Source organism: Triturus cristatus, chromosome 5_1 (genome assembly GCF_964204655.1).
Source record: "Triturus cristatus chromosome 5_1, aTriCri1.1, whole genome shotgun sequence".
Taxonomy (NCBI): domain Eukaryota; kingdom Metazoa; phylum Chordata; class Amphibia; order Caudata; family Salamandridae; genus Triturus; species Triturus cristatus.
In genome coordinates, this window is record NC_140587.1 from 950,206,626 (window position 1) to 950,220,337 (window position 13,712).

The 13,712-nt window shown below is 42.6% G+C and overlaps 1 protein-coding gene across 50 annotated transcripts in view; it reads left to right on the forward strand.

Annotated features, from left to right (window-relative positions):
* EPB41L3 (erythrocyte membrane protein band 4.1 like 3) overlaps positions 1-13,712 on the forward strand; it is a 904,669-nt gene that overhangs the window by 226,704 nt on the left and 664,253 nt on the right. The gene's annotated exons all lie outside the window — the stretch shown is intronic.

Sequence of the window (13,712 nt, forward strand, 5' to 3'; positions counted from 1 at the left end):
TGATTAGGCAAGCCTTTGGAGAGGCTCTGGCACACATAGTGGTCACAGAGAGGCAGGCAGTATTACTTCAAAAAGAGACACAGAGCCATAGCTCACTATAAATACAAATATTTTAGGTTGAGCGGCCGGCGTGACGACCGCTACCTGCGAGTTGCATTAATGTCTCGTTATTTCAAAAATACTTAGGTCAACGAGTTACTTATAAAAATGATCATTAAGGCTTTACCTGAGTGTGCGACTGGCCTGGTGTCGGTCCGGCGCGCCACTGTGGGTTTACTAAGTTCAGTGTTGGTTTTTTGAACATGGTTGAACTGAATTGACAGTGGGTGACATTAGCGCGAATCAAACAAAGTAGCAGAACTTTTGTGCACCTCAAATACCTATTCAGCAACTATAATTGTAACTGCAATAAATGCATAAATAACTATGTTGAAACCACTAAGTTCAGTAGTTGCATGATAGTGCTCTAAGTCTACCCACCCCCCACCACGAGTTAGACTAGTGACGCACTAACGCACTACTGAGCTCAGCTGTGAGGAGACAGACTGCATGACTGCAGTTCTTAGTATGCTGGTGCACAGTCATGACAGTCGGGAAGGCAGATTCAGCTCAGAAGATGAATCGTATCTCATTCGTGACCATGACGCATACCAGCAAAAGGAAATTTCATAGCATTATCAGTGCAAGACTGATTATAGTAAGTTCAGGCAGTTACTTTTCTGCGAGCCGGGCACCGCTTGCGGCAACACTCTGGCACGCCCTCATGGCCATCCCTCTACAACTGGAGGAGACAGATTCCTGCACTACAGCAATGCCGCCGCCACCACACTTTCTGCTTTCACACAACTTCCTCACTGTGGACATGACTGGTGGGTCAGTGCGCACCACTCCGTCACACTCCAGCAGCACAGTTGCCGTGCCAGTGGGTCTGATTCTGTTGGCCAGAGGTCCGTGGGTTCATACTGCTGCAGCAAAAGTGGCAACCTCGTCACAGGTTGTCAGCTGGCTCACGATGGCTGTGGGGGTTAGGTCGGCTGAGCCTGAGGGTTGTGCTTCCTGCTAGTAATTAACTTGAAATGCCCGTCCACTCACGCGGCGGCGGGAAGTAGGACGGATCCGACACCCACCTATTAAAGTGGGTCTGACAAACTCCGACTCACATTGCTGTCTCCATAATAGCCAGCCATTGGGCAGTGACATTTCCTCCTTCTGACTTCACTAGCCGCATGGTGTGTGGAGTGTGTTACATTGTAACACACTAGTAGAACCTAGCGAGCAGATGAGCCAGCAGCCTGCTGGATGCAGTGCGCCCTGACACTGCAGATTTGGGTGCATTATAGCAGTGCTCAGCTTGACAGCCAAGGCAAGAGGTGCTATAATGCGTGAGTTTGCATTTCAGTGTGGTGATGCGGACCACCACACTGACATGCGTTAAAATAACGCCTAATGCATGATACTTGGCAGGGCTGTCTCTGAAAATAAAGTGACATCTTAAAAAATATAACCAAAAGTAAACACCAGGAAATTGCATATTTTTGAAAAAAGACCACCCAGATAATTTAAATTCTCATCTGCTAGCGTCAACAATTTTAAAATTTAATTTGAATATTGTTCATGAATTGTTCTCAGGAACTCCATCTTGTCAGCAACTTTCTTGCACTGACCTACACGTTTTTCCCTACATAGGTATCCGCTCCAAGCCTCTCATAATGCTGAACCGTTTGCTTTAAAGTTTAATTTCGCTTATTTACTTGTCCATTCAGTTTTATTAAGTGCTATAGTAATGGGAAGTATGTAGACAGGTTTACATTTGATAATGTTGCTCTGGCAGATCTACCTGTTAATAAAGATATTTTCTCCTTGGAGGGTTTAGAACCCTCATTCTTGCAAACACAGTAAAATCCCCTAATTTCTTGGCTTCTTCGTGGTGTTGTATTTCTCTGTGAAAACCTTTCAAGGCTTCTCTGCTCTCCTTAATGATCTCACTTACCCTGAGACCCTAAAATGAGACACAGGGTCTTCTGAGGACCCCCCCCCCCCCGACCCTCCCCCCGACTAACTGTAAAATGTACAGCAAATGTAGAGTTCACCATGTCCAGCACCAGCTGACTTGGGTTGTGCTGACTCAATCAATAACTCTTCTTGCTGGCTTGCAGCTCATCACAATCTCCATAATGTAAATGCCTTCAGGAGATTTTCCACTTGTGCCCTTGATCTGTCTTCTATGCCACAACAAATTGAGTCTAGCTTAGCCCACACCTATTAGTTGCTTTCTCAGTAGATCGTCTCTAGCTGGGCATGTGTCACCATCAGGGCTTTGTTTCAGACTCCTTTTATTCAGTGTGTAGGGGGGTTTCTCTGTCTCTTATCCACCCTTCTAAACAAAATACATTAAAAATACCCAACACAATATGTTTGTAGTTAAGCTACCTCACAGTTGTTAGTCACTGTTGCGTCCAACCCCATCCACAGCACGTTCTTTCCCATTGATCTCTGCTGGAACACGGGGTTCGGCTCGTCACTTTACTCGTCACCAAGAACCCCGCGTGCTGAGTACTGAGGTCGATGGATCTTTGCTCTCAGCTGAGACAAGAAATTTAAATCTCAAAATAAACCATTACCAATTGTTATTACTTTACTGCAGTCAATAGAGCTAAGTAGAGTGAAAAGGTTTTATTTAAATCTATTTGTTATTCACTCTTTTATTAAAGTGTTATTTGCCAGAGATCATCGCAAAGGATAACAATCGGTAATTCGATGTTCAGTAATAGGATTCAATTTAGTTAATCAAAAATAAGTAATAATACAATAAATGTTAAAGCACGTTCCATTAAGAAACGTCCCTATTCTAAGCTAAGTAAATCTAAATGCAGAAAAAGTTAAATGTTGTTGGTACAGAAAGTCATGAAGAGTTCTGATGAAACATTGGCGCAGAAGTGTAAAACTTTAGCGAAATAAGTTGGAAATTATTCTCAGCTCAAATAACAGCAGATCAGGGAATAACTGAGACTTTTTTAAATAAAGAAATGTCCAAGAAACTCAGTACAGAGTCTCCTCTCAGAAAATCAGGGAAAAGGCAATCAGTCTGCTCTGCATCAAAGGGTGGAAGAATCTCTTCTGCTTAACTAGCTTGGAGCATCCACTAATATAAAACACGCAACATTAATGTTCTTCACCAGAGCACAAACAGTTTGCAACCATGTATACTTGAATGTTGCAGGCACATCTTTTCTTATTTGTAATATCATCTTATGAATCACCCTCCCTGTCATCTACATCTTCTGCGATGTGAACGTCACTGTCAGTCGTCTAATACAACAACATCTATTCATTAACTAATAGCAGCTGATTCTAAAGTTGCAACGTCTGCAGCGATGAGAAGAAAAACAGCTTGCACAATTGTCGGTTAAAGTGAAAAACAAGCATTTGAGTATTAATGGGCCTTCGCGTTAAAACATGATTTCTTTACATATGTCAACTTAAAAATCCAGGCCTTACTATTATGTTGCAGGCCTACGGATTCTGTTTATATGGGTGCCTACTACAAATTCTGACATTAAACATTCTTCTTTTAGAAGTGTAAATTCTGCACATTTGTATTTTTAATAAATCATTTGGTAAGTAATTATATTTGTGATAGCGTCTCCGGGGTGAGTCTTTGCCCTTCCATGGTGAAGTTAGGGTGATAGAGGTGGATCTGAGGTCCACCACAGGCCATAGCATGGTGACGAGGCTAGAAAGACATGATTGATCTGAAAGGCCTGCAGTGCTGGACTGGCACTTTAATTTTCTTGCGGGGCCATACTCTGAACAATACCCGAGGAGTAGCGGCCATGAAAATATCTTGATTGTCCAGAGAAATAATAGAGGCTGGGAAGTGTGGCAGGAGTACTTGGACTCTATCCTCTGCACTTGCTTGGAGCAGTTGCACTGAATATGTTCTTTTGACAGGCGGGGTCTAACCAGAAAGCAAAAGTGAATGGCAGAGAACCTGCTATATCTGAAGAGGTTTGAAATTCAAGTGAAAAACACTGAACTGTTGTTTAGCACTTGAAGTGACTCTGAGGGCAGACTCTGCAGAAGTCATCCCAAATTCTGAATTTAGCTTCACTTTTCCAATGAAGCAAATCATTGGCTCCGGCTTTGGCGGGTTAATCAAAAGATTAAAGCTACTATTGCTCTTCAAGCACTTTGCAGCAACAGTTGTTCCCTCTTGTCTAACCCTAAGTAGCGCGTTGGCAACCTTTGTTCCCTCTTGTCTAACCCTCAGAAGCGCGTGGGCAACCTTTGTTCCCTCTTGTCTAACCCTCAGTAGCGCGTTGGCAACCTTTGTTCCCTCTTGTCTAACCCTCAGAAGCGCGTGGGCAACCTTTGTTCCCTCTTGTCTAACCCTCAGTAGCGCGTTGGCAACCTTTGTTCCCTCTTGTCTAACCCTCAGTAGCGCGTTGGCAACCTTTGTTCCCTCTTGTCTAACCCTAAGTAGCGCGTTGGCAACCTTTGTTCCCTCTTGTCTAACCCTCAGTAGCGCGTTGGCAACCTTTGTTCCCTCTTGTCTAACCCTCAGTAGCGCGTTGGCAACCCTTGTTCCCTCTTGTCTAACCCTCAGTAGCGCGTTGGCAACCTTTGTTCCCTCTTGTCTAACCCTCAGTAGCGCGTTGGCAACCTTCGTTCCCTCTTGTCTAACCCTCAGTAGCGTGTGGGCGTTCTTGACACTTACCTCCAAATCCTACCAACTTCAGAGGTTTCCTCACAGGTCGCTTAACGTTTTGTGATCACTGAATATTTTCTAACCTCACCTTGAGTACAGCATTCAAGTTAAATAAGTACGTTTTCCGCTAGACACTACACAGGAAAAAAAAATTGTGTGTGGGGTTAAGATATTGATTCCACTTCAATCAACAGAGAAAAACTCAGGCATTTTGCTAGAGACTATTACATTAAAGATAACTTTAATTATCAACATTCATTCGAGCAACTGCTAATATTTATTAAATGACAAGAACCAACGTTTCAGCCACAAAACCTTCCAGGCCAATGTTTAATATCGATGCTGTCATTATTACTTAAGAAAATTATATTTGTTATTTTAATATGCAGCAGCTGCTACTTTCAAATTTCTTTTGCAGCACAAGTTGGAGATATCCCTAAAAATACATTTATGTACACTTCCTGTTGGTTTTGTGCCTCTTTGCCTGAAATTCTTATATAATAAATATCTTATTAATTTAAATAAATGCCCTGTTAATCTATTTTCACATTTTGTTTTCTGATTATGTATGTATTTATTTTTTTCTCTTATCTTGTACGTAATTGGTATGAGCCTGAAACTGAAACGGGGGGGAGGCGGGGGGGGGATGTAGTTTTCCAGGAGTAATACCTAATCATTTAAAGATGTATTGCTTAGGTGTACCAGTCCGTACAATATTTGCTACACTCTATAATTGTCATTCTAATTCGAACTTTCTTGAATACACAAAGTTTTTAAAAAAATGAGGTGTGACATTAAAAGTGGAACAAGATGACTTATGGGATGGAGGCAAAATCCAGATGTTGAAAATAGTCTAAGTGGTTGATACCAGTTACAAAGAACATATAAGTTCCAAATGTTAGAACCCCATTGAAGGAAACCTGTTTCAAAGTAAACTTGTCAATTTACATCAATCAATAAATCAATCAGAAGTTTATATAGCGCGGCTACGCACCCATGAGGGTCTCAAGGCGCTGAAATGGCTCAATCACTCGAACAGCTCCAAATTTACTTGCTCTCTAGCAAACTTGGTTTCTATGAACTGAATGTGAGCTCTTCTATGGAGCTGTGCTCTCATTGCTGTCCCAACAGAATTTACTTTAGAGGCATGACGTCTCTAAAAGGAGTCAAGGAAAACAAGCTTTAGACGCTCCAAGGGGACCTCAGCCTCTCTGCGTTTTGGTTGGATGCACACTGCTGGTTGTTGCCGCCGAACTTTCTCCAAAGGGATTTAGGCTATTGAGTGAGGTGGAAGAAACCCAATAGAGCTACCTTGATGATGATGATGTGCTTTCACTGAATACTGGTGATAATTCCTTCCGCTGGACCTGCCTGAAAGGATCACAGCGATGAGAATTCATTTTATAGCCCGTGTACTGATAGAGCCTGAGTGTCTAGTCTGTTTTCTGAATTCCTACAAGAGCGCTAGTTTAGTGTAGCAGCCATCCTTGGTTTTAACCATCCAGCTGGATTGTTGGTTAGATTTGTTACTTTTTTAAGTGTAACCCGGGCAGCTAATTTGTAGGGTTACGTTACTTGTAAAACCAGAGCTGCCTTAGGTGAGTTTTAGGATTGCTGCCAAGACATTCTTGTGCAGTGCTGTATAGCAATGGTCATTGACTTGTAAGAGCTTTCATTCATTTTGACTCCACATTGTCCATACCCGGGATCTTGAGTCCCAGGATTTTATCCTCTTTCCGCAATTGTGCTAACTAATACAGAACAGCCCAGGACTTTGGAACTTTCAAACATTTTCTGGGTAAAAAAAAAGAATACCTGGCTATTGCCACAAAGATGCTTTATATGAACCTAGACTCAGGACGGATCCTTGCAGTTTTAAAATTGCCAATATGGTAGCCTGGATCCAACATCTAGATCCCTTCATTGGAAAATGGTGATTTGGGTCTGAATTCTGGCTGACTAAGTTTCAATAATGGCCATTAGGTGCAGGAACATGGACGGAGAGGGGAAGGAAGTGCTCATTTGGAACACTGAAGAAGTCTCTGAAGAAGGTTCTGTTCTGACTTTTAGACCAAGGGAAATTAGTCATGGAGATGTAGAGCAGAAATGCCTAGATTTAGTGGCCATGTTGAGATGCACACTTCACTCTAGACTTGTGTATGTTGAGAAACTTATATTAGGAAAAACCACAGGAGTATGACCCATAAACCACGTTGAGATCTGGGTAAGTATACGAAAAGAAACAACAGCTGTTTTCACTTTGTCACTTGCGTCGCCACTTATGTGTCACGAGCACATTTGTGCACCAAGTCCAATTCGGGCTGCCTATGCATTCTATGCCTACTGTGCTGTTACAACTGTACCATTTTTTAAACCTTGAGCCTAAATATATGATGCCATGTGCACATTTGAAAAACTTGTTGTGAGTCTCCCTCTTTCCTTCCTTGTAATGTATTTTACATACTGGTTGAACTGACTCCCCTAATGATACCAGTTGAGATATTGTTGTTTCTTTTCGGGAAACTTGTATAGCACAAACCTACATGGGTAGCAAAAGAGCAGTGCGCAGAGAGATGAGAGCCTAAGGAACCCTTACAGACAACCCAGTAGGGAAGGGTATAACAGTTGCGGCCGCATCGAGCATGGGCCTTTTGTATGTATTTTTGTAGAGGGCTTACAGACCACATGCATTTTACTGCAGCAGAGTGCCGTGCATAAGAATATAATATAAAGAAGTGGTTTAATAGCTGGGGGTGGGGGCTCTCTTTAATTGCTCTCTTATAAAAACGGGAGGGATGTCCAGGTAATGAAAATTCATCTATAAAACCCAGTTCTCAGTAGACCTCCACCACATCTGCATGGCCCTAAAATGTTCCCAAGTATACACTCTAACATGCAGTAGAAGTTAGACTCTTTGAGTCCTTTCTTCTGACAGAGCAAAGCTACCCCTTTAGAGCTCAAAGATCTGAACCGAAGAGTTGGAGAGGCAGGACGCCCACTCCCGCTTCCCTCACATGCTGATGAGTAAAGATCTAACATAACACCTCTCGCTGCTGGCTCACAGGGAAGAGAGTGAGACTTTCTTTCTGCCGTGTAAAGCTAATGTGGGTGGGTAAGCGTTGTGGCTTCACATGGTAGTAGGAATCAAAGTTAATATCCCTCGAGACACTACATAAATGGCCCTATTGCTTACTGCTTAGATCTATTACTCCTAGTTTAGGTAATCTCACCATAGTCCTACACCTCCACTGTCCATTTCCCAGGATGCCCTCCTGCAATGCCCTGGCTGGCTTGGTATTGTACAAGATGTATAAGTGACAGGGGCCCTTATGTAACCATCAGAGGCACTGCTACACATCTTATTTATGGAGTATAACAGTAATTGCCTCTCTTCAGGATGCAGCCCACCCTCGTAGATTAGGGTTCTGGGAGAAGGAGGACAGGCCAGTTGTTTTTGACTGACGTGCTGGGGAAGCCAACATATTTGTGATCCTGTTAAACTATTGGTACCCAGCTGACATTTAATAGGTTTGAAACCTTTGCCTGGAGTCTACTACTAGCCCGAACACTTAATAAGCCTCATAAATGATTATGGAGCCTCATAAATGATTAAGACAAGTTGCAGTTAGAACAACAGGAAGCAGAAGACAGGCTCCTTAGCCAGCCCAGATTCAGATCATGTATGTTAGCTAAGACCTTTTGCATTTGCTAAATTTGTATGTATAACTGGGCAACCTCATGTTCGGAAATAAGAAGCCCATGAATCTATTCTGCCTGATGTTACGACTGCATTTGATTGTGTGAGTTTTGCAATCTGCACATTCAGAGCCGAGCCCCTCCGTTTGTCTTTGCTTTCAAGTGTAACGTTGTTCATTGTTATGTGAGAAGATCTACTTACTTCAACAGCTAAAATGCGCATACTTTCCCTAGGATAGAGTATTGACTCTTCCGTCTGTGTGATATTCCCCCAAGCACTCATGTCGCTCGTCCCTTTTCCCTATTAGCTATTATGGCTGCCTGCAGTGCTGTTCCAAATGATTTTTTAATTTTCTTAAGTTGCAGAAGCATGCACAAATTAGAATATGCCATTTAAGAAAAATAGATACTGGCTGGATATCTGTGTGTGGGGGCGTAGTGAACACATTTACCCAATTTGACTTGGGCTTAAATGGTCCCTACACAATGATATGAAACTCTTTAGCGATGGGTATTGCCTACTTTAGGTAGAGCCATATAATGCTATGTTTGCTGCAGGGTGTGATTGCCATGTGTCAGTGTGTCCTTCTTCATCTCATCCATCAGGACAAGAGTACATCCTCTTAACCTCACAACTCGGTGCTGATTTGGCTGTGCCTTAACCTTGATTTCCTTGAAAGTTTTATAGTTTCTGGCAATTACAAGTTAGTTGCTAGAACTGGCACTATTGGGAGTAAAAGTTGTGGGGCTGTCGTCTACCTGTGTGCCAGTGAAGCATAGCACCAGTGAGAGGCTAGCAATTAACCTCTTCTGTGCCCATGACGAGATAGTCTCGTCATGGAGCACGGTTGCACTGTGCCCATGACGAGACTATCTCGTCATGAACTCCACCCACTAATGCAACGCCCGGCACAGGAGGGGGAAAGGGCGTGGCACTGAAGGGGTTAATGGAGGTGTAATTGGAGACTCGTAGTGGGACTTTAACAGCCAGGGGTTAACACTGTTCAAGCCTGAAAGGGTCTCTGGGGGCTGATTAGCTAGTTTAATGTTTCCTCTTAGGAGTACTTTCCAGAGATTTTGAAAATTGAGGTATGTCATTTTCCAAACCGCCACTGCTCTGGGACCAATAAAAAAAGTTCTGTAAAGAAGTTAGTTGCCATTAATTTGTAATTGCAGCTCTTGACATGTCCACCTTTCCCAAACTGGTGCAGTTTTGCAATTGTTTTCTTGGGTGGGAAACTACCTTCAAACTTTTGGTACATACCCACAGCCTTGAATACGGGTGGATCTTCCACAATTACAAGTGCTATTCAAGATACTGGGTTTTCCACAGTCGGAAGCGCAATTTGGGATGTAACAATGATATATATATTAATTCTTTGAATATTGATTAATTTGTTTATAAAGAGTTTTGGGTAGTGCTGCCACGTCCTTTCTGACACTTCGGGGTATTAGAAGGAAACAGAACACAGAAAATAATCCCACGTCTAAATTGAGGGAGTTTGGGTACAGTCTGGAAAAAGCAAGATCACAGAATGTCAGTCACTCACCATGGGATGGAAGGATCTATTTGAATTCTGCAAAGAAAAGTTGAGTTTTCCTGAGTTTCTTAAATCAAAGTGGTTACATTCTCATTCTCAGAATCGAGGGCTGTGAGTGATGCCAGCCTGGATTCCCAAATATGTTCCACTATGTTTTACCCTCATTTGGGTCAGACATAAAGGCGCTGAACACAACTGCACGGGTGGGATTCAATAGCAGGCCAGTTTTTCCAGGATGTGGAATTTACTAACACAGAGATTTGTTTGCACCCCGAAGTTTAATTCAATGTAATATCGCTCCTGCTGATGTGCTCAATGTGGGGTGAGTTTATGTTCCTCCAGCCATTTTAACCTGCATTGCGTGTGGTATATTTTGTGGTTATTCTCAAAGATCCCAATGACCGTCAGCCCAGAAAATGGTGAGATATGTATCATACCTGATATAATCCAAAACATCTGGGATCAGAAAATACCCAGTCTGATAAATAGCACCCAGTTACGAATACTGCCCTATAAACAACATTTATTGTTCCAAAATCTGCATGTCCCCTTTTTATTGGGAATTTTTGCCCCAGTAAATTTTGTCCGCGTTTACATGCTGAATTGTATGCGTGTGGGGGTGTGTGCGAGATTCATTTCACGGCTTGTAATTGTATTATATGCTTTAACAATTGCTCTTATCGCAATTAATCGTGTTGTCCGTAATCGGGACTAAGTGTTGGTTATTAGATTGGTTAATTGCCCCTGTCATGATCTGGGGAGGCTGTGCAAATGATATATTCTCACCACATATACCCACGTTGGCACAGTGAATGATGAGGCACATCTACAATTTTGGTTTGACTCCATTGCTTTTATTAGATGCAGTTTAACGCTGAAAATGTTTCCTTCTTATTCCTACGGTGAGCTTTCTTTCAGGGCATCAAAATGTAGAGTTATCCATGATTCACCACCTTTGTCTTTTGAGCTAACCCTCTAAACCCACAGCCTTGTTTCTCGCTATTTTCTGTGAGGCCTCGATCCTATCCTCAAGTGTCCTTACATCTCCATGGCGTCTTTTACCATTCTTAGTTCTGGGGTGTAACTTGTGCCATAATGATTTTTGCTGCACCGTCTTCATTTCTCTTTAGTTGTCTCAAGTCATTTTCAGTAATCTACCAAAGAGTACACGAGTTAAGCCACCCCACTATCCCATCATTATTATTGGTATACAATGAAAGTGAGGTTCTGTGGATTGGAGGTGTGTTTTTTTAACCCTGCATAGTTACTTCGTGATAATGATCTTGGAAAGTATAGATTTCACTGTTACGCAGTCTCTACTGAGTTGTAGATGTAGCCTGTTGTCCGACTTCTCCCTGAACACTATTACAAAACCTTAAGCTTCAGGTTTCAAGTGAGTCTGAGCATAGCTGCGTCACATTTTGTATAGAACACCTTTGTATCTGGAAATTATTGTTGAGCCTGAAATTAATGCAAATCACATATTCTCTTTGAAGGTATGAAATCAGTCAACGGTTTGTATTGGATAGAAAAGAATTCGCTTACTGAGGATCTATAGCCAAGTTCAAGTTCTCTTTTCACCCATTTCAACATAGATACCACATTTTGAATTAATTATTTATTGTTGTTTTAATACTGGGACAGAGTTTGAGTTCTTGAACAAAGAAATTCACTGCTGGGGCACCGTAATGATTTCCGTTCCCTTGTCTGTAGCCATATCCAAAGTCTATCTTTACCACCCAACTGTCCATCCCTTATTGGAATGACGTCGACCCCCGTTCTTGCTTCCCGTTTTTCGATCGTCCTATCGCTTCACCAAGCATTTCCATGGTTTCTGCCTAACATTATGTCATCTCTACGCCTTGTAGTGCCTGTACTGCACATTACCCCAAATCCTCTTCTCTCATGCATATCAAAGAGAATGCTTCCAATGGCTGACTGGACCACCTCTTAGGTTAGAAATGTAACAATGTACAAAAGGCTGACAGTACTATGAAATATTTCGCCATATCAGTCTCTCATATCTTTATTGGGCTGCCACTGACATTCCTTTGGCTCTGTGGTATGTTGCAATGATTTATTAGTCTGGAGCAGAGATGTGATGACCAGCTTGGCCTCATCCCCCCAAAAAAATCAACCCTAAAACTTCCACCATACCGAATAAAATTCAGCTTCTCCTATTCACCACCACAGCTCACCATTCAACAGACCCGGACCCAGATATTTTTTAAAGAATTTAATGCAGGGATAGTTCATGAATCAATTCTACCACCTATAAGCAGATAATTTCCCTCCTACATCTAGAGTACTTGAGCTGGTTCCACGGAAGCTTTCTGAATGAAAGTGGCCCTAGTGCCTGCAGACAAGTGTAGCTAAATGGATGGCGCACAGAGGTCCAACCACTTCCTGACAAGCTCTGCTAGACCGTCGTGGTTCCCTTGAATTGTCACAGTTGAAGGCTGTCTGACCACAGTGAGTCCATCATACTTTCAACTTGGACCTGGCAGTGTTCCTGACCTGAAAACAAAGCCTTCTCTAAACATGTAGGAAATTATGCTAACCATAGTTTGCTACTACAGTTAATAAAGTGCCAGCCAGCCCTGCTCAGGCATCAAAAGTCAAACACACAGGTAGTGTTGGACTGGCCTATATGGCAGTCAGGCAGTGCCTGATGGGTTCATCTGACAGGTCAGTGTGTTGGCCATTTTTAGGTCGAGCCTGGGAAGCGCATGCTCTGCTCTGTAAGGCATGCTGTATTCGAGTATAGACTTGAACAACCGACCACTCTCCTCCCTTATTTGTCATTGGCTTATGTCAGTGTCCTTCCTAAATGCTGGCTTCTGATTCGTTAATAGGCCTGCTAGTCCCTCCTTAGCACCGCCTTGTCTTCATTTGTAACCTCCCATGAGGACTGGCCCTCTTACTTCTGTTGTTACACGGTACGTCTTATTTAGTCTGTAAGCACTATATTTTTTATGAGTTTCTCCTACTGCCGGCACGACACGCTTTCCTGTAACATTCAGCGCACCATGCGTGCTTTCACTTTCCAATGGCGGACACATCTTTGAAGTGAAATAGGTCTCAAATTTCCAAGAGTTTGAGCTATTGGCATTGTAAATGACAATGCCTTTTTTAATTAGCAAAACAGATAAATAAAAGGCATTGATTGTCATTTACAATACAAATAGCTTTAACTCTATTGGATTGCAAATGCTTGTTTGTCTATTTGTGGGCCTGATTCATGGTTTGGTGGGCCGGTTTTACTATTGATATCTCTAATATTGCCCCAACCATTACTTGCAGCAAGCAGAAGTGCATGCACTCTACACTACCTTGCAAAGCACCTTTACAGCTGCCTTTACTAGTTCCAAACTGCCCCACTTTGCAAATACGGGCCACTTTTGTAGCTATTTGATTCACTAATGGGGGGCACTTTTGTTTTGATGCTCTGGCCTATTTTCTATTCCACAGAATCTCTTGCAGTGAGCCAGCCCTCCATAATAAAAGCTTTCTGCTTCACCCAGGATTTTCATTTTTAACACCTTAACTCTCTCCAGTCCGTTTACGTGACTTTGTGAGGCACAGCACATCTTGAAGACTTCCCTTTTAAATGGTGAGCTTTGTAGAGAACGCTTTAAGTCCTCGTCTGTTTTGTAGCAGCAGCAGCTGCTGTAATCAAGCGAGGCCCCCTCTGACGTGTTTCCACACCCCTGGTGACAGCGGTTCCATGGCATCAGTGCCTCGTCCCGCCCTCGCGCTGCAGTAAT